This window comes from Danio rerio, chromosome 8 (genome assembly GCF_052040795.2).
Source record: "Danio rerio strain M-AB ecotype USA chromosome 8, GRCz13ab, whole genome shotgun sequence".
NCBI lineage: Eukaryota > Metazoa > Chordata > Actinopteri > Cypriniformes > Danionidae > Danio > Danio rerio.
Genome location: NC_141028.1, coordinates 43,934,131 through 43,946,437, shown reverse-complemented (window position 1 = coordinate 43,946,437; position 12,307 = coordinate 43,934,131). Strand labels below are relative to the sequence as shown.

At 43.7% G+C, this 12,307-nt stretch overlaps 1 long non-coding RNA gene across 3 annotated transcripts in view; it reads left to right on the top strand.

Annotated features, from left to right (window-relative positions):
• LOC147835756 (uncharacterized) overlaps window positions 1–10,130 on the top strand; it is a 36,379-nt gene extending 26,249 nt beyond the window's left edge. For all 3 annotated transcript variants that reach the window (XR_015498318.1, XR_015944774.1, XR_015498319.1), the window contains 2 exons: window positions 5,664–5,976; window positions 9,109–10,130. This is a non-coding gene — a long non-coding RNA (uncharacterized LOC147835756). The remainder of the gene's footprint in view (window positions 1–5,663; window positions 5,977–9,108) is intronic.
• Window positions 10,131–12,307: the final 2,177 nt, after the last annotated feature.

Below are 12,307 nucleotides of genomic sequence, written 5' to 3'. Positions count from 1 at the left end.
GAGGATAAATCTAGGATAGAAATTCTGGATTTAACTGTTCTGTTAAATTTAACAGGAAGTTACCTGGGTATTGGTGAATGTATTCAGGGAATAAACGTTTATCTGAATAGATCAAAAGATAAACTGGATATGGAATCAGGAAATAAAATAATAATATTAAAAAAGTGGATCTTTAAAAAATTCAGTCGAGGGACAGAATAGGATATGAAACGAGTTTGTCTCTGTTCTCTGTTATAGGAAGCATGGAGAAAGGTGAGCCGGAGCAGAGAGGAAGGGCCAGAAGGAAGTGTACGGAGTCACAGATTAAAGATGCTGTGATGAGTATATTGATAACTAGCTCTTTACTCCTGATTTTATTAGGCTTTATCTTCAGAGGACTTGAGATACAAACTCAAAGCACGGAAGAAACCCGACAAGTATGTAGACATGTCGAGAAAACAGAAAATTGGGTATGTCCAAATCAGGAAATAACTGTGAAAAATAAAACCTACAATAGTAGTGATTTTGTAACAATGATAAGATCATACATCAGAAATATTGACGACAAATTTTGGGTATGTAATCATTCGAACCCAAGTGCTTTATTCATACCATCCAAATATAATGGTTAATTAATAATAAAGTACGGTATAAATGGGATAGGCTTATAGTTTTAAATGCATCCCATGTAAGACTGATTGGGCTTGAAATCCTAAATAAAAACCAGACTATGTGGACTAATGAAAGTAGCCTGAGCGTCTGGAGTTTGGAATTAGGAGTTGAAGTAAGCAAATCAGTAGGACATTGTTGGCAGAATTTGACAGACGCTAAACAATGGATAATGTCTGACTCTATTTCTGTACCCAGAAATGACAAAATACTTAGAGGCCTACACACTAGCCGAATAAGTAAAGTGGGTATATTGTCAGAAACAGGTAATGACAGCTCGAGAAAACGCAGATTAACAAATTGGTTAATGGCGGGAGCTAAAGGACATGTGACATATTGGCCTGACGATTTGAACAGTAGCCACCTAATATTAGGTGTGTATAAGACAAAACCAGTAATTCCTTATGAGGAGTTAGAATGGGTAACATGTAAAAAGCATTTCACCCAAGGAAAATATTGCGATAGTGAAAGAGATTGCATTTATAAATTAGGAATGAGGCCTTTTGGCGCTACGGGGGCTAAATTTCTTATTAAGCGGTATGGATCATTAAAACCAGATACATGGGCATCCTTTTTCCAACACAATATGGTAAAATATTGTACAGATCTGACTAAAGCCAGTTATTGGTATTGCTACATAGAGGGTCAGTCACTCTATGATCAAGATCTGATGGATCAATATGAAAGTGTAATCTTTGATAAATGGAAATATTATGTCAGATATATGGGCCTTAGAGAAGAAAGGGTTCTAAATGAAACCTGTCAAACAATAAAATGTTTCATTGACAAAAATTGGATAGAAAATCGAGGAATACACCCCTGGCTGTTAGATAGCAGTCACGGTATGCCAGAAGATTTGGCTAATAAAAGTGGAATAACAGATTTTATTAAATCTATTCCAGATCAACAATATAGAATGGCCCTAGCTTTATATGTATACAAATGGGAAATGATGTCAGTAACGCAATATAAAACTAGGCCAAGCCCGGTCCATATGGGATTGGTAGACAGTGTGCACGGCCTATGGCATAATAAGTTCTACATTAAATTTGATTTTAGCCATAAGCTCATGGGAGCTTATCGTCATCAATTTAATAAGCTAGGATTCTTTCATACAAATTTTAGAAAGACAATTTTCACCAGAAATTTGGTTGATGTTTCATATGGAAACTCTACTAATGAACCCTGGAAGGGCGAATCTACCTTAAATATGGGTTTTAGTGGATTCAAATGGAATTTGTATAAAGACAATGAACTAAACAATACTGCCAGCCTAATAGGGGCTGAGTTACAAGAGTGTGATCCAGATATCTTTAATAATTGGACATATAAATATATTCCACCGTATGCTCGACAAGGAGAAGAGATACGATTATTAAAGGGAGAAAATAACTTCTGCTCTTGGGAAAACTATTCTATCATAACTGGAAAGATCAGGGATAAGTGTGACAAAATTAACTGCTCCATCCCTTGGCATGCAATGTTTGTGTCAGTACTCCCTCTAGTGGCTAAGTACGAAAACCAAGTTAAAAAACATTGTGCTTCAATTGGGCTGGAACCATATGACCCTAAAAGAAAAATTGTTCAATTAATCGATGATTATATTGAAGGTGTAAGTTTGGGTCCTAATTGGCATTTTGTGCATACTTGGATATCAGCATTAGATATTGAAGACTATGATGTCCCTACCATTGTAAAGATTAAAAAGACTTTGCAAAATGCAGGCATAATATTTAGCATGGGTGCAGGAACAACAGTTGAAATTATTAAACGAACCATAGTAAGCTGGTGGAGATGGGTAAAACTAGTTCTGATCATCATAGGATGTACAATCGCAGTGATATTACTTGTGTCTATCTCACTGAAATTTGTGAAATTATGCAGCTCATTGGGAGCTCTCAGCTGCCTGTGTACAAGGAGAAAATATATGAAGCTGAGGTCAAAGTAGCAAAGATGACAAGACATACAGCAAGGCCGTCAGCTATGATATAAACTCAGCGTCCTGTAGCTTAGATGCAGACATAAGACGGCAGAGCTGAGGAAAAGTCTTTTGACCTAACTCCTAATATTGAAGCTAAAAACTTCTAATATGGCATCTCAAAGCGACAATCATGGAACTGCTGATATCGTCGTGTCGGGAGCAGACTATGCACAGGTAAATTGAATTCTGATCCACTAAATTGTAATAATGTTGAATTGATATAGTTCTATTATTACTTTAAATTGAATGGAAAGAAAAAGCAGTTATGATTGCATTTACGGGTGTTATGTCTGTTCATTCAATCATAACAGAGGTGCCAAATACCTGTGTACGAGACACGATGATACTCAGTTGGGGGTTTTTGGGTTTTTTATGCTTTTTGAGATTTTTAAGAAGAAATTTTTAATTTTTGACTTTTTGAAAAAATCAATGCATACTAAACTAATAACCTTTTTGTTTTTCAAAATTGTAAACCTCTTTCAATGCATGATTGTACCAAGTGAATATTAAACTTATTCAAATAAGTAAAGTGAAACAGTAAATAGTTGTTTCTGAAGGGTAAACTATAACATATGATTCCCTCAGATCCCGCTTGGAAGAAACTGCCAAAGAATGATTCCTGATTGCGATCATCAAAGACGAGCAGCATGCAAGATATATTGGCACATAAATGGTGTTAGAGCATATTGTTGTATGGACTGTTTCATATTCAGTGGGCAAGATTTTAACAAGATCCAATATATACTTTGTTGGAGTGATAGTTATTTACAGCCTTTACTACGAACTTTAACAAGTGCTGTGGGACAGTCAATCATGCCATGGAAACCCGTTATTACTTACACGGGGCGAGGACGAACAAAGTATTATGTCCACCCCTATTGGGTTAATGGGGAGGTGTTAATGGGGGTCATGACCTCAACGGCTAATTTGTATGTGAAACTTGCAGATCGAAGTCTTTGCCTGGATGCAGGATCAATGGGTTCTTTCCAAGTTGGAGGACATCCTATTGAGGGATCGTCTGATTCTCAGACTCCCCTGGGACCAGTTGCAGAACTTGACTTCATCTGCTCGACCCTTCTTGAGGATGAAGAGAATTGGCCGGAGACTTTTGACCTCCCTGGGACAGAGTAATTTACTAACTGTCCAGCTATCATACCAAAAAAGGGAAAAGAAATTTAATCTTTGGTTAATTGGCTTTGATGGATGGTCCGTACCTCTAGAACAGTGTATATATGGATCTTGTGTACTAGATGAATTGGATAATGATTATTTTATGTCTCAAATGAGAATGTCAAAAGGGGGTGTGATGGTCGGTGGATCAGGTGACATTAATCATGTGAGACACAAAAGATCATTGATGTATTCTGATATTCCTATGCGTAAAAGTACAACTCTTAACGATGAAATGAAACGTAAGAAAAAGGAAAGGAGACTCCGACAGAGGGCGCGCCGAGCCAACAAATCAGTTGGACGAACTCTCTGTGAACCCCTTGCTACTCCAGATGACCCTCTTGCTAGTAGTCGAACTCTGAATGAACTCCCAACTTGTACTTTTGCTGAACTTTCTACCGAGTTCACGCACCTGAATTTAAGTGCATAACTATATAACACATTATAAATCAAGGCTTATATTAAAATGCCTAAATGTTGATTTATATGATACAATGTACTCTTGATGACTATATATCTGTCTTTTTACTGTTCAAGTGATTTAGCATGCTCCTTGAATGTATGATTTAAGTAGTCTATGCACCTGTGTTTAGGGTTGATTTATGAATACTGTCACTGAGACACTGAGTATAAAAGCTGACATGTACTCTTCAGCTTTGCGCTTCCTGACTTCTGTACATTGAGGTTGGTTGCCCTTTGTCCGCCGACTGGGGACAAAGTAAGGATTTTGTTTTCTGTTTGTCTTTTGTTTATTCTACTTTTTCACTGGATTTTGTTTTATTAATAAAAGTGTATTTTATTACTTTTCTTCACTGGAGTGGACATTGAATTCATTTTCCAGAACCCATCAGAGTTACCCTGTGTGGTAAAGTATGATCTAATTTATTCTTTTGCAAAATACATTCTTTAAAGACGATCCTTTAACTAAACTCTAGCTAAGAAATATAGCGAAGGGAGGATCCTGATCTTAACTTTGTTTAATTAGGGTGATTAAATAAAGGGAAATCAGCACAAACAACAAAACTGTTTACAAAAAGTCAACATATGCGCGCTTTGTTGTTGTCTTTTTATCACGCAGCGCGCACTTGAACCGCGAGAGAGAGGAAACCATATAGCAAAACATAATCTTTAAAATAATGATTTCTATAAAAATGTAAAAGGTTTTGTGATTATAATAATAACAGCAAGGCATTAAATAAATGCATATTTTCCGTGGAGCAAGCAATTTGAGGAAGTCTGCGATTTTTATTTGACGAAAGAAAAAACATATGATTGGGAAAAAAACTGCATATGCCGGTTATTAAAAAGAATCAGTCAGTATTTTTGTTTTGTAATATGAATTAATTATTTAAGTGGAAATAATTTAGGGCAGTCCTTTTTATTTTATTCATTTTATTTAGTTTATTCTGTTCTTCTGTGCTAAACACTACAGGTGCGTGAAAATGCTCTATTGTTATGTTCTATTATTAATATGCTGGCATGTTAAAATAAATCAGTATTTTAAAATGCAATATTTAATGTGTCAGACACAAAATAGACACGTCAATTTGTTTAATATAAAATTAATAGTAATCTAACCAGTTAACCGTTAATAACCGATTAATGAGTGGCGGATGTCGGTTAGCAAAATTAACCGAAATGAGCATGCCTAAAATCAACTTTTTGAAGATATTCCAATTAAATGACCAGCACCTGTATTTAGCTGAAGAAATACACCGGTTAGGCAGCACTAAGGAACTGCCCTCTTATTGAGTAGGATGCAGAAAGCTTGCACTCTGATTGTAAAATAAGTCTTTAGTTTTTTTTTTTTTTACAATGTCAGTAAAAATATGTATTTTTGTATATTTGTGTTTTTCTGTTGCAGACACCAAATCAAGGAAATAAAATTGATAAAATTATGGAGCACACTGAAGTGGATGCAGTCATGGAACATTTTAAAAGGACACCTCACCACAAAAGCAGAGCGTGATCAATGCAAGATAGCAGAAGACAAAGTTTTTTCCCTCTCCGCTGTCGCGACCCGCTTGCATGGCTTGGGATCGGTAGAGCTACACATCGATGAATTTGCTCTTCAGTGTTTGAACTCTCAGTAATGATTTAAATCACACTGAACTGAGCTAAACTGAACTGAACTTAAACACTAAAAACTGAACTACCCTGATCCAGTTACTATGACCATTTTGTCACGTTAGGCGTGATCAAAACAAAAGCAAAACAGGAACAAAAAGATAGCGGATTCAAGTGCAGATTTATTTACAGTGCAAAAAACATAAAACAAGGCGTTCAAAGTACAAATAAACCACAAAATCAGAAACCAAAACAGAGACAAGGCTCAGGAAACAAAACTCGAAAAACTAGACTAAGCAAAAATACAAAAAACACGATCAAGAACAAACAACTAAGAATATCAGACTTACTGCACGACTGGGATCAAGACAGACAAGGTAGACAACGACGCGATGACAAACATAGGTGGAATGGTAGAATATATAGTCCAGATAATCAACGGTAACACAAAACAGATGAGATGACGGGTCAGTGTAAGTGTTCCGGTGTATGCGCGTGGGATGTATGAGAATGTAGTTTTTTCCCTGGGGCACTGTAGCGCCTACAAGTCCTAGAGCGCTACAGCGCCCTCAGGTGGTCACAGACGGATGTGACATTACCCCCCCTCTAAAGAGCGGCTTCCAGACGCTCCCAGACTGGTTCCAAGAGGGGGGGCGGAGCGGAGCAGGAACAAAGGGAGGGATGGGAGGGCCAGATCAGGGTCAGGCAGTGGGTCAGGCACCCCAGCAGGAAGCCAGGGTGCGGCCGGTGAATCTGTCCCAAGTAGTGGGAAGGACCACCAGGGAGGGTCGGGAGGGATGACCCATGGATGATCCCGCAGGAGACACAAGGCAGGGGGTTTTAGGAGAGCCGGCTGGAGAGGCAACTGGACTGGAGCAGGCGGAACTGGAGGCAGCTGGGCAGGAGCCGGCGGGACTGGAGGCAGCTGGGCAGGAGCCGGCGGGACTGGAAGCAGCTGGGCAGGAGCCGGCGGGACTGGAAGCAGCTGGGCAGGAGCCGGCGGGACTGGAGGCAGCTGGGCAGGAGCCGGCGGAACTGGAGGCAGCTGGACTGGAGCCGGCGGGACTGGAGGCAGCTGGACTGGAGCCGGCGGGACTGGAGGCAGCTGGACTGGAGCCGGCGGGACTGGAGGCAGCTGGACTGGAGCCGGCGGGACTGGAGGCAGCTGGACTGGAGCCGGCGGGACTGGAGGCAGCTGGACTGGAGCCGGCGGGACTGGAGGCAGCTGGACTGGAGCCGGCGGGACTGGAGGCAGCTGGACTGGAGCCGGCGGGACAGGAGGCAGCTGGACTGGAGCCGGTGGGACAGGAGGCAGCTGGACTGGAGCCGGCGGGACAGGAGGCAGCTGGACTGGAGCCGGCGGGACAGGAGGCAGCTGGACTGGAGCCGGCAGGGCATGGAGCCGGACTGGGACCGGCAAGGCAAGACGTCTGGGAGGTGCCGGCAGGGCAAGACGTCTGGATGGCGTTGGTAATGCCAGGAGCCGGGCTGGGACCGGCAGGGCGAGGAGCCGGGTTGGGGCCGGCAGGGCAAGACGTCTGGGTGGTGCCGGCAGGGCGAGGAGCCTGGGTGGCGCCGGCAGGGCGAGGAGCTTGAGTGGCGCCGGTAAAGCCAGGAGCCGGACTGGAACCGGCATTGAACTGCGCTCTGGGGCTGGAGCCGACAGGGCGAGGAGCCTGGGTGGCGCCGGCAGGGCGAGGAGCCTGGGTGGCGCCGGCAGGGCGAGGAGCCTGGGTGGCGCCGGCAGGGCGAGGAGCCTGGGTGGCGCCGGCAGGGCGAGGAGCCTGGGTGGCGCCGGCAGGGCGAGGAGCTTGGGTGGCGCCGGTAAGGCCAGAAGCCAGACTGGAACTGGCATTGGACTGCGCTCTGGGGCTGGAGCCGACACTGGCGGGCGCTCTGGGGCTGGAGCCGACACTGGCGGGCGCTCTGGGGCTGGAGCCGACACTGGCGGGCGCTCTGGGGCTGGAGCCGACACTGGCGGGCGCTCTGGGGCTGGAGCCGACACTGGCGGGCGCTCTGGGGCTGGAGCCGACACTGGCGGGCGCTCTGGGGCTGGAGCCGACACTGGCGGGCGCTCTGGGGCTGGAGCCGACACTGGCGGGCGCTCTGGGGCTGGAGCCGACACTGGCGGGCGCTCTGGGGCTGGAGCCGACACTGGCGGGCGCTCTGGGACATGGGCAGTCCTCTTCCTGTGCCTCCTTCGTCTGGTGGTTTGAGAAGGGAGAGTGTTGTGATCAGGAGAGGGATCTTGCTCTGGAGCTGGAGCCGACACTGGCGGGCATTCTGGGGCTTGAGCCGACACTGGCGTTCCACACAGTTCTAGCAGGCTCTCCAGAGGCTCCGAAAAGGGTGGTCTCCGAACAGCCCGACGCGGATAAGCCCGCAACTCCAGTCCAGCCTCTCTCCTCCTTCCCTTAGACAAATCAGCTGGCCCCGAAAATATCCCTCTCTGTTGCCCTTCACTCAGGCCTCCCTCCTGAGGGTTCTCCTCTTTCAGGGCAACAGAGAGAGGGGAGCCAGAGATCAATAAGGCTGCCTCAATGAACCGATACAGGTTCCAGTCCTCCTCATACGGTGGCATTTGGGAACGGACTGGATCCAAAAGTCCTCCCCGGAAAAACATCATAAGCAATAAGTCACTATGAGAGCTCTTCGGGGCTAGCTCCAAAAACTCCTTGATATATCGCTCAATTGAGCGATTACCTTGTTTTATACGCACTATAAGGCTATCTGCTGAATCCATTTGTGATCGCGTCGTTCTGTCACGTTAGGCGTGATCAAAACAAAAGCAAAACAGGAACAAAAAGATAGCGGATTCAAGTGCAGATTTATTTACAGTGCAAAAAACATAAAACAAGGCGTTCAAAGTACAAATAAACCACAAAATCAGAAACCAAAACAGAGACAAGGCTCAGGAAACAAAACTCGAAAAACTAGACTAAGCAAAAATACAAAAAACACGATCAAGAACAAACAACTAAGAATATCAGACTTACTGCACGACTGGGATCAAGACAGACAAGGTAGACAACGACGCGATGACAAACATAGGTGGAATGGTAGAATATATAGTCCAGATAATCAACGGTAACACAAAACAGATGAGATGACGGGTCAGTGTAAGTGTTCCGGTGTATGCGCGTGGGATGTATGAGAATGTAGTTTTTTCCCTGGGGCACTGTAGCGCCTACAAGTCCTAGAGCGCTACAGCGCCCTCAGGTGGTCACAGACGGATGTGACACATTTATGTAAAGCTGCTTTGACACCATTTACATTGTAAAAGCGCTATACAAATAAAGCTGAATTGAATTGAATTAAAAGAAGAATGTCATGTACACCAAGGATGGCATTACAGTAGGGCACAATGCCTTTTCCCCCCCTTAGTCCTTCCCCTTACCCCTACCCCTTGTTTTGCGCGTTCACGTCAAGGGGTAGGGCTGTCCCAATTCTCTTTAGCTTGAAGGCGTTGGGCTAAGAGGAAGGGGTGAATAGCCCTTTGAACAAAGATTTTTCAGGTCCACACTTGAAACCAAGGGGTAAAAAAATTTCCCACAATACACCTGCCACAGCTGCACCCAGAAGTAAGGAGAATTTTTCTTTATTTATTTATTTATTTTTATGACAAACAAACATTCAATATATTCATTACTACGTTCATGTTTTACTGTCATAGTTTTCTTTTTTAACGCTATAATTTGCAATCTATAATCCATAATAATCACTCCTTTGCAGCAGTCCCACAACATTCTGACACTTGATGACACTGGAATACCCTGCCAGAAAAGTCTAGTGCCTGTGATGAGCTGTTTACAGTGTCTGCTATAATGTTAGTGTGGTTTTCGTGTGTTTACATAGATGAATATGGCCACTGTGTGTATACAGTATATACAGTACAGTTACAATCTTATTGCCACATTAGATCATTATGATAACATGATGTGCCTTCAGTGATTTCCTCAAGATAAATATAAAAAAATAACACAACTGAAATAACTACAGCAGTCGCGATCATCTGATCTCATATGAAGCATAAAATCACGATGGCATATGCTGTCCCAATTCTTATGGGTACATCTGAAGCCCTTTCCTTTAACTTTTGGTTGTAGGGGCCAAGGGGAAGGGGTAGGGGTACAAAAATAGAATTGGGATTGGGCCTAAATCAGTTTTCATTTTTTGGTTGAACTTTAAGGGGCAGGACCCTTAAAAATGCTGTCATTAAGCTGTTTTTTTAAGCCTTGTTGAATAAATGCATTTGAGACAGTGATTTACCGTTACTGATTTATTTATCTACCTATCTATCTCTCCCTCAGTCTGTCTGTCTGTCTATCCATTAGCTAGTCCAGTTAAACACCAACTGTCCGCATAGTCCAGTGTTAATAATGTGTGTCAGTGTGTATGAGTAGAGTCCAGTTAAACACTAACTGTCCTCATAGTCCAGTGTTAATAATGTGTGTCTGTGTGTATGAGTAGAGTCCAGTTAAACACTAACTGTCCTCATAGTCCAGTGTTAGCAATGTGTGTCGGTGTGTATGAGTAAAGTCCAGTTAAACACTAACTGTCCTCATAGTCCAGTGTTAGTAATGTGTGTCGGTGTGTATGAGTAAAGTCCAGTTAAACACTAACTGTCCTCATATACCAGTGTTAGTAATGTGTCTGTGTGTATGAGTAAAGTCCAGTTAAACACTAACTGTCCTCATAGTCCAGTGTTAGTAATGTGTGTCTGTGTGTATGAGTAAAGTCCAGTTAAACATGGAATGTCCTCATAATGCAGGATTGTTGCTGTGTGTTTGTAACACTCATGGCTGTCCTCATAATGCACGATTGAGTCAGAAACGCCCACTTTTGCCCTGTCCCCACAATGTTGTAGAATGTCAGGTCTTAATATTTCCAGACTCTTTCACAATAATGAAATTCTGAATAGACAGAGTTATTCCCCATGCAATATGGAGAAGATTCATATATTTTACTAAACTGTAAGAAAAAAGGAAAGGTGGGTCCCCATATCCCATGATGGTACTTTTTTAGGAAAAAAGTCCCAATAAACCACCCGTACCAGTATGTGTGTGTGTGTGTGTGTGTATTTGGGCAGGAATGTCTTTGAAGTTCCAGGCTTATCTCTCCAGTCTCCCTAGATTACTTAAGCTGTCACAAACATCCAGACTTCTTGGAGCCAGGAGTCGTAAAACCCATGCGAAATACTCCGTGATAAAATCAATAAGTAATTTTATCTTTGGACTGTACGCTACAAATATCCCTTTCGCAACGAAGGAGGTTCGAAGAAAAGCTCATTGGTTGAGATCTAACTTGACATACAGGATGGGTTGGAGGTGAGTTTCCTTCGACCTCCGTTGCTGGGTCGACGGGTCGTGGCTTAGACTCACGCAGTATTGACCTGGTTTCTTCATGCTCTTTTCCCCCCCTTCCTGGTTTCACGCAGGAAAGCTTTGAGGGGGAGGTCAGGGGTTCGCTTGTCCACTGGTGCTTGCATCTTATTGAATGGCGAAGCCCTTGTTAATGTGTGCTTCCCTGCTGTCGGGAGGCACGGAGTGGTAGTTGTTCAGCAGTTTTCCAGAGATGAGTGATGCATGAGTATAGTTGTGAGGTTACAGTGGTCCTCTGGTGAGGCTGAGATACAGGGTCGTGGCTGTGTCCTGTGTAGAAAAGGAAGAGGAGAGAGAGGGAACAGGGGAGAGAGTAGGTGATGACTGTGCTTGGCTGGGCATTTAACTGTGACACTGGTTGCTGGGTCTCTACCCCCTTTCCTGGCTTGTGGCCAAGTGTTTGTTACTCTGGTTGTGATACGTGGGTTTGAGGGTTGGCTGCTAAGCAGCTGAGCGTATACAACCAGGAGTCTTTGCACTTTATGTGTGATGTTGGTGGTGCAGGGGGGGTGCCTCGGTCCAAGTTGTTTACATCATCAGAAGATATGCCATGGTCTGGGCTGTGTCATCGGTGCTGAGAGACACTCTACCCACTTGTTGTACTGGCATATGAGTTCAAGAGGAAGAGAAAACGAAGGAAAGAAAACACACACACAAAATAAAATTGTTGCTCCTTGTGAGCCCATGGAAGTGTCCCGCCCGATCCATCTGGGTGTCTGATCATGAGAGTATGGTTCCTCTGTGTTGCTGTGGTGCACGGTGAATCAGCGCCCTGGGCATGTTTTGCTGTGTGCTGGGTCAGTGCATTAGCATTAACCCCCCTCTGGCTCTGAGGGAGCACGAACTGTGGTGTCATGGGGTCTTCAGGGACAACCCAAAATTATTCACACGCACCTGTTTTTTAAGATGTAGGAGGTGTTGAGTGGCATCTGCGATGAAGCTGAGGTCAGACAGAAGGATCGGGTGGTAGGTGGGGTGAATGGTGGAAAAACAAACAAAACAAGAGACAAAATAAAAGTAAAACTAAAACTGGTCTGATATGAGGAGTCAGACGCCTACG